Genomic DNA, 8,597 nt, shown 5'->3' with positions numbered 1-8,597 from the left:
ATGTCTTTAAGGTAATCAGAATTGAAGCAGAAACAGACAGCAAATGCGGTCAGGAAATGGGTTTATGAGCCTTTATTTAGGAGTGGTAGCTTCTGCTGGCAAATCTCACAGGGTGCTGCAAAGTGCCTGTATTAAAGAAGTATCAACTGCATTGCCAGTGAGGCCCCCCCATGCCATGGAAGAGTGATGTGATTTGTCTGAGATCATGAGACATCTGCATTTGAGCTGGGAACAGAGCCCAGATCTTGTGAGCATTAAAAACATTTGCTTTAACCATGCAGCTTTTCCCTTTTGCTTAGTGGAAGCTCTGAGTTGATCCAGCTTCATGACATTAAATCAACCTGTAACTAGACCAGAGTGGAACAGGTTGCCCAGAGAGGTGGTAGATGCCCCCTCCCTGGAAACATTCAAGAAACATTCAGGGGCTCTGAGCAACCTGATCTAGTTGAAGATGTCCCTGCTAACTGCAGGAGGGTTGGACTAGATGACCTTTAAAGGTCCCTTCCAACCCAAACCATTCTGTGGAAGTGAAGGTTGAGATGCCCTGCCCTGACCTGATGCTACAGCGCTGACGAGGTGATGCCAGGTCTTCAGCTAGCCAGAAGCAGCCATTAAATAACATAGCAAGAAAAATAATGACATTTTTGCTACTGAGCCAGAAAAAAAGGCAGTGCAAGCCATAGCATGAGAATGCCCATGAGGGCTTACAGCTCCCCGCTGCGTTGCCCCCTGTGCTGGATGCTGCAGACTGTGTTGCATTTTTGGGTCACACACCAAGGTAATTAATTACTTGTTGGTTGGCAGGTAGCTGTTATCACTGCAAAGATGCATAGTTATGAAATCATTTTCTTCCCCAGCGCACATAAGGGTCAACTGCCAAAGTATTTTTCTGACGTAGTGGAAAAAGCTTGGCAGTGACACAATAACCTTCACCCCACCTTAAAGATATTAAAACTAGCAGGCTTGGCTTTAATGGGAATGACAGGACTTTACTGGTCCTTTCCCCTTCTCTCTCTCCCCTTGGTACTGCTTAACTCGGTGTGTTTATCCAGGATTTCTCAGCCTGTTGTCCCAAACAGCCACTGTAAATACACTCTTTGACAGATACCCATCTAAATTCATACCAGTTTCAATTATACTAGGTCTGAAAACTGGTTTTTTTTAAGCTGTGTGAGGTTTTGCTAGGAAACCAGAGACATGCTGTAGGGGTGAGGCTTTGTGTTTGTCAGGTACAGGTAGGATGCAGTGACTCTCAGACAATGCTTCTGACTCTGGGGAGGAAAAGATGCACTGAGAGCACTTTCCACATCTCCACGTTCCCCAAACCCTCACTCATCCGAGATGGTCCCTGGGTAATTATGGAGATGATGGTTCAAACGAGGCATTTGCAAGATGTGGGTGCCTTGGGTGGGTGTTTGGCTCTAGCACGGGATTTCTGACGAATCCTGACAAAGATGTTTTGTATCAATTTGCCAGGAGTAACTCACAGTCTTGAGACAGGCAAGCTGTATTTTTCAAAGCAACTTAAGCCTTAGGAGCATACACCCATCACAAGTTTTCCTTATTTAATTGTAGGTGGATGTTTTTCAAATGGTTTATCAGGCAGTGAATAAACCCCCTCTTATCCCCACTAATTTAAGCAGGATTGAGAAAATAATTTTAGGACAAAAAATGAGACAGAAATGCAGGTGTTGAAAACTGGCTGGCTTATTTTATTCTGGCACAAACTTTTTCACATCTAAAATCACTTTAAAAACTGTGGGTATCTTAAATAACTCCCCTAAGCAGAAGTTCAGATGAAATCTTTTGCTTGACTGCAAACAGTATGTTGGGTTTTGTTATACCAGGAAATCTCTTGGTTTGACACTTCACACTCTGGGGTTTGTTTGGGGTTTTTTGGTGACCCAGTGAGGTGAAAAGCCGAAGTCAAACTGACTCTTCAGGTTGTCTGTGTTCTTCACATGGACATTTCTGATTTCTTGTCCATAAAACCTTATTTTAAAGAATCAGTTCTTTTTACATAGACAATGCAGTACTCAGGAGCCCAAGTCCTGTTGCATACCCCTTTCACTGCAGTGCAGAGAGCTTTGCTTCCCTGGAACAAGTCAGCATTTCCAGGAAGAAAACTCAATCCCATTTTAAACATTTCCTTTAAAAAATACCCACAAATCCCAGGAGGAAAAAACATTTGCCTCACATGGCTTTGTAGGACTGCGTGGAATGAAGTCTCAGCTGCTGACTTAAATTCACAGTCAGAGAGGCCCTGGGAAACGCAGATCCCTGAGGCACAGCCCCCGGGCTGTCATGTCAGGGTTTAGCTGTGATGGATGAATCCCAGCCTGGCTTTATGCCCCATGGCCTGACCAGGTGGATGTACCATTGGTTATACTGTGTGCTGGTCTCCCATCCCACCCCCAAAATGAACCAGCAGAGACTCATTCCCTTAAATAGCTTAGTGTGGAAACAGTTTGGGATGACAGATGTTGGCAGAAGAGAGAAGAAAACAAAACAAATCAAACCCAATTCATTTCAGTTCCTTGAATTTGAAGCAAGGGAATTTCCCCGGACAGAAGGGAAAAGCAGCTGTGGCTTTTGTAACCATCCTGCAGCCAAGGAGGAGCAGGGACCTTCTGCAGTCACAGGCCACTCAGCCGAGGAAGGGAGGGACTGGTTTCAGTGTCGATGGAGACACACGCATCCCGGGCAGGGGAGAAATTTGGGCAGAGAGGGCACACATAGTGCCACTGCACGAGGGGAAAGCAGCAGCAACCTGCGCCTGTCTGCTGCCTCCCTGGCAGCAGCGTGGGGCGTGACCCTCCCCCTCCCCATAGCACCAGCCCCACCAGCACCTTGGACAAGCCAACATTAACCATGGGGAAGACAAGCAGCCACCCCAGCGTGGGCTCTTGGAAAGGATGATCACCACCAAGCAAGGGGGAGGCACTCAGGAAACTGTGGTGCCGGGGAATGTAGTTAAGCTGGACACAGCTAGGTCTGGCTTTGCTGGAGCTTCATCTGCAAGAGGTGTTTGTGCAAGCCAAAGCAATGCCTACAAAACCTCTGCATATGAAGGGTAAAGCTGAGAGCCTGCAAAAGCACTGCCCAGGAAGGACCTGGCTTCAAGGGGCCATCACAGAGACTTGAAGCCACTCAGTGGCGAAGATTTGGGTCAACAAGAGCCCATGGGTCAAGGAAAAAGGGGTAGATCCTGTCCATGCTCCTAGCACCTGCTTTGTGTCACCCTGTTAAGCTGGAGCATGTGCATGGCTATTAGCTCCATCTCCAGTGGAGGAAGATGAGCTTGTAGTGATCGGGCTGTACCAGAGACAACCGAGCAGACCCGCAGCCTGCTGGGTGGTGGAGTGGATGCATCAGCACCTTAAAAGAGCTGTTTCAGCAACTCTCCTGCCCAGAGCCCTGGACCAGCCCCAAAACATGAGGCAAAGCATGACAGCTGGTGCCTGAGCCTTAGTTACTGTAAAATTACGTAATGTTGTCCCAAATGCTGATGTTTGTGCAAAGAGGGGATGAAATGGGCACTCCCTGCTCCTGCCCCTCACTTGGCACCAGTCTGGGTCCAGCCTAACTCCTGCCCTATCTGAGCTTGGCAAGGGCAGGAATTCAGACTCTGCTCTCTTTCCACTCTTGCAAAAATTCAGTTCTGTAGCTTTATCCAAAATTAAAGGAGATCCATTAAGTTGCATCTGATTCCTGTGGCAGGCCAAGGGCACTGCCCTGGTTTGTAGCATTATTTACATTCACAAGGCTATTGGGTCTAAAACACCTTGCAAATTCTGCATCTTCCAGAAATAATCCAGGCTCCCAGGCAGAGAAAATACAGTGTAACGGAAAGCAGAAGATCCTTGTATTGAAATGTTTTACAGAGCATTGATTTTTTTTTTCCCCCCCAAGGTACAGCCCCGGGACTTTTCCACAGAGCTGTTGTACTGTCAGCATACGATTTGCTCTACTTGCCCTTTCAGTTTTAATGTCCCATTAATAATGCATCTTTGTATTTAGTGCAGTTTGCGTTAGTGTTCCACTGTTACTTCTTGATCACTCATTATTCCCTCTGTAGCACTAGGCAAGGCTCCAAAACCCAAACAACAGCAGCAGTGTTACTACAGACCAAGCCGCAGCCCCACCAGATCCAAGGCAGCCCCACAGAGGGGGATCATTTATCTTCCTGAAGCTGGCAGAGTGCACAGCACCCAGGAAAACAGGGACAGCTCTGCATCCTCTCTGGCTCCGCGATCAGACCTCAACTTTTCCAGGGCAATTTGGACAGTCAGCTCTTTCGAGGGATCTAAGCCAGAAAACTGTAACACATCATTAATGAGCAGCTTTGCTTAATCCTGGCTCCACAGCACCCGCTGTATCAGGAGTGGGAATGGGCTGTCGGGCTGGCTCTGGCCGACAGCTCAGCTCAGCAGCCCAGGTCTCCATGGAGGATGCGTTAACGATGCTTCCCCTGATCAACGTTGCATTCCTCGAAACTGCTGCGTAGCTGCCCCTTGACCCTGCAGCCAGCAGAGCTCTGTAGGTGCCTCGATTTCACAGCATCACAGAATCATCTAGGTTGGAAAAAACCTTGAAGATCACTTAGTCCAACCATTAACCTAACATTGACCCTTCCCAACTACACCAGATCCCTCAGCACTGTGTCAACCCGACTCTTAAACACCTCCAGGGATGGGGACTCCACCACCTCCCTGGGCAGCCCATTCCAACGCCCAACAACTTGTTCTGTAAAGAAATGCTTCCTAATATCCAGTCTAAACCTTCCCTGGTGCAGCTTGAGGCCATTCCCTCTTGTCATATCACTTGTTCCTTGGTTCAAGAGTCTCATCCCCCCCTCTCTGCAACCTCCTTTCAGGGAGTTGTAGAGGGCGATGAGGTCTCCCCTCAGCCTCCTCTTCTCCAGACTAAACAACCCCAGTTCCCTCAGCCGCTCCTCGTATGACATGTGCTCCAGACCCTTCACCAGCTTCGTTGCCCTTCTCTGGACACGCTCGAGTAATTCAATGGCCTTTTTGGAGTGAGGGGCTCAAAACTGAACACAGGAATCAAGGTGCGGCCTCACCAGTGCCGAGTACAGGGGTAAGATCCCTTCCCTGTCCCTGCTGGCCACGCTATTTCTGATGCAAAACTGATTTCTCACCCTACACCTCTCTGAGCAACCCATTTTACCCCCGTACACCTCCAGCTCAGTATCCAGGCTTGGGTGGTGTGCCCTACGGGTGTCCACCTCCCACCGGGAGCATCCTCAGGCCTCACCAAACCTGTGCCGCAGTGCAGGGCGCATCAGAAATGATCCAGAAAGGCAACGCTGAAGGAGCTGGAGGGATGTCTCACCTAGGGTTAGTGCTCATCCATGACACAGGGTTTCAGAATCTTCTTTTGCCTGAGGGACTTATAACTCCTATCTTTCACACCACAGGAAAATGCCATAAATCTTGAAAAATAGACAGTTGCAATCCTGTTTAGAGGCAGGATTTCTCTCCACCCTTCTGGATGAGGCTGCACAAACACTAGGAGAAAGGTTTCTCTGGTCTTCCAAGAAAGCGCTGGTTCCCCCTCCCTTCCCCTGGGAATGGAGCTGACCTCCTCCCTCCCTTATCCCTACAAACAACACATTACTTCCAGCAGCAGCACAGAGTTTCAGAGCAGGAAAAGTGAAGTTTCCCTGCCCTAGGCTAGTGGTTAGGCCACTCAGGTGGTGCGTTTGAAGCCCCTCAGGGCTCTGCAGAGAGCCTAGAGCAGGTCTCCTGCGACCTCAGTGGGTGCCCTCAACACCGGGCTCATGGGCACGACTGGACATGGTTCACCTCCTCTTCCCTGGGCGTGCTGTGAGAGAAGTCACATTTGATTTCTATTAGTTATATTACTATTACACACTTATCTACAAGTTATATTTATATTATACAAGTTATTATATTATACAAGTTACAGTCATATTATTGTTACACACTTATCTATGGGGGTCTTCAGGGTGAAGCATCATCTGTGCTGCTGAGCACGCTATATAAACAGCAAGGAAAAGCGGGGACTGAAGATGCACAAAGTTTCCACTGTTCCCTTCTGCTGAGGTAGCGTGTTGCCACATGGCAAGCTGCGGGAGGTAGATCTCATCCTCACCTACCACACAGCGGTTGTCTTCACACCTCCAGACCCCAGCCTTCATGTGCACCCCAAAGACTGCCACGTTCAGCACCGAAACCTTCAAAACACTTTATTGGTCTCAATCCTTCTTTCTGGGTGGTTCACAAGTTCTTCTGTCTGACCTAACCCCAGAGAAAGGTTTTGGCTTTGGCTTGATCCTTCTGCCGCCAGCCAGTCCCAGGAGCATCGTCCAGTCACCACAATCTGACCTTGTGTGAAGTGTCCCTGAGGACATGCCCTTGTACTTGCCAAACTCGTCAGCAGATGAGGTAGCTTCCAGATTTCAGTACTTACTGGCAAGCTTCAAATGGTTTGTCCAGAAAGGCTCCGAATGATTAAAGATCTCTTCGAGCTGTGTTGTTACCACTGCTTGGTTACTGACCTACACAAGCATAACAACATGGGAACCAAGGATCTGGCAAAACAAACTTTTCTGCTCCCTGTCTTCTAGTATTTAGCTTTGCTTTTGAGATGAAAGAAGCACTAATTCCTATTTCTATCCATTCTCATTGCCTGATTTAGGATTTTTTTTTAAACGTTTACTGACAAGAACAAGCCTTCTATTATGATTTATTAAGCTTGAACATAGCTTGCTTTCCAACTGCTGTGCAAATAAATACAAGCTGATTCACTGTTGGCAACACACTGAAAAGATTTGTCATCCCTATCTTGCAGGTAGCAAATCTGGATCAGCAAGAGGCTGTTTTGTACTATACAAGCAGGATAAAACCCACAGTATGTGCCCGGCTTGCCAAAGCACACACGATCAGAAGACGAGGATCACTGCCTCCCTTTCTGGCTGAGTAACTCTAAGTTCTTCTATTACATCTTTAAAAAAGCCTCTTCCCCCAGCTTTTATATCCACACATGCTAACCAGCCTGTCCCTGGAGCGCACGTTCAGTCAAGCTTATAACTGCTAGCTTTCCCAACAGATTGTTTGCCATTATTAATGGAGATAACACATAGAAAGCAAGCAATTTTGGAAGCTACCTTTTCTTCTCTCAATCCTGCCATGTTTTCACAGTCTTAGGGTATCCTGGCACCCTGCAGTGCAGCAGACAGTTAAGAGAAGGGATGGTTCCCAGGGAAGAAGCATTAAGAGCGTGGCCCGTGCCAGCACTGCATCCGACTTCTAAATCACAGACAAATGAAAATGCAGCATAAGTACACAAACTGGAGGAAATCACCACAAGATCTGACTGTCCACTATTGGTTTTGTGTTATTTGTGATAACTGTCAAAGTAACGTCAAAGATATTTGAAGAAAGGCTTGTAAATACTGTGCATTCAAAATGATCCTGCAGAAACCAGTCAAAAAGAACATGAAGAGTTCTCAGTGCCATCTGCTGTGTTTCTTCAGCGCTTGGTCTGCCACCAGAGAGAACCAGGTTTCCTCAGCAGAAAAAAGAGAAAAAAAAAAAATAAAAATCACACTGAAATCTGATTCAGAGCAGTGTTACAACCTGGATGGGAAGCCCAGGGAGTTGTAAAGGTTTCATGATCCCCCTGGGTTAAATTAAGGTGAAACAACACCAAACAAACAGTTAAAATGTTTTCCCTGCAGTAGAAACGCTTAAACTTGGAAAAGGATAATAAGCAATGGGGTCTCTTACTGATAAATCTATAAGAAAGAAAAGAAAGGAAAGAAAAGGAAGGGAAAGAAAGGGAGTTAAAAAGTCCAGATCACCACCCCAGGTTCCAGCGTTGTCTCAGGTCCGGCAATCTTGGGTGGTGGGTGCACACCCAGCAAAGTTTTCTGTTGCCTTTTAAGTTCATCTTATCAGCTGATTAGCAGAGTAGTCCCAGAGAGGCAGGTATTCCACAAACTCATTTCCATGAGAGACAGGGAAAAGGTGGAGCATGGATTCTGCACATACATTGGGGGGGAATGGGGTGCACCAACCCCCTCATCCAACTGAGGTGGTGGTCGTGCTCGCTCCCCCACCTTTATTTTTTCCTCAGTTTTTGCTTAGGACCATCTGGTGATGGTTATTTATCTCTTATCAGTCTTTTAACCCGAACATCTCGTTTCACTCAGTCCATGTTTCCTCGCTTTGAGGCTTATCTAAGGAGCTTGGCAATACAACCACAAGGGAGTGGGGGGTGCATCCTTCCATACACTCCCGCTTCCCTGGGTGATGTTCCTTAGACTAATCACAAAGGCCACAGCTTGTCCTTGAGGTTTTCTGTGTCAGTGAATTTTTGAGGCATTAATTCCTTCAGTTCCTTACAAGCGGTAAGACACTTACTTGGAAAAAAAAGAAAAAGGAAGTCCCAGTTACGAATTCCCATCTTATTTACGTATTTGCAAAGCTCCATTCTCACATTCCAAAGGGGCTTTCTAGCCTGTTCTTTTGGCCTTTCAATCGTGATCCCCTCCTCTCCATGAAATCACGCGTGCTGTCAGCTCTTAGGGGTCCTTTATGCCAAAACTG

Source organism: Strix uralensis, chromosome 4 (assembly GCF_047716275.1).
Source record: "Strix uralensis isolate ZFMK-TIS-50842 chromosome 4, bStrUra1, whole genome shotgun sequence".
NCBI lineage: Eukaryota > Metazoa > Chordata > Aves > Strigiformes > Strigidae > Strix > Strix uralensis.
This window is presented reverse-complemented; position numbering follows the sequence as displayed.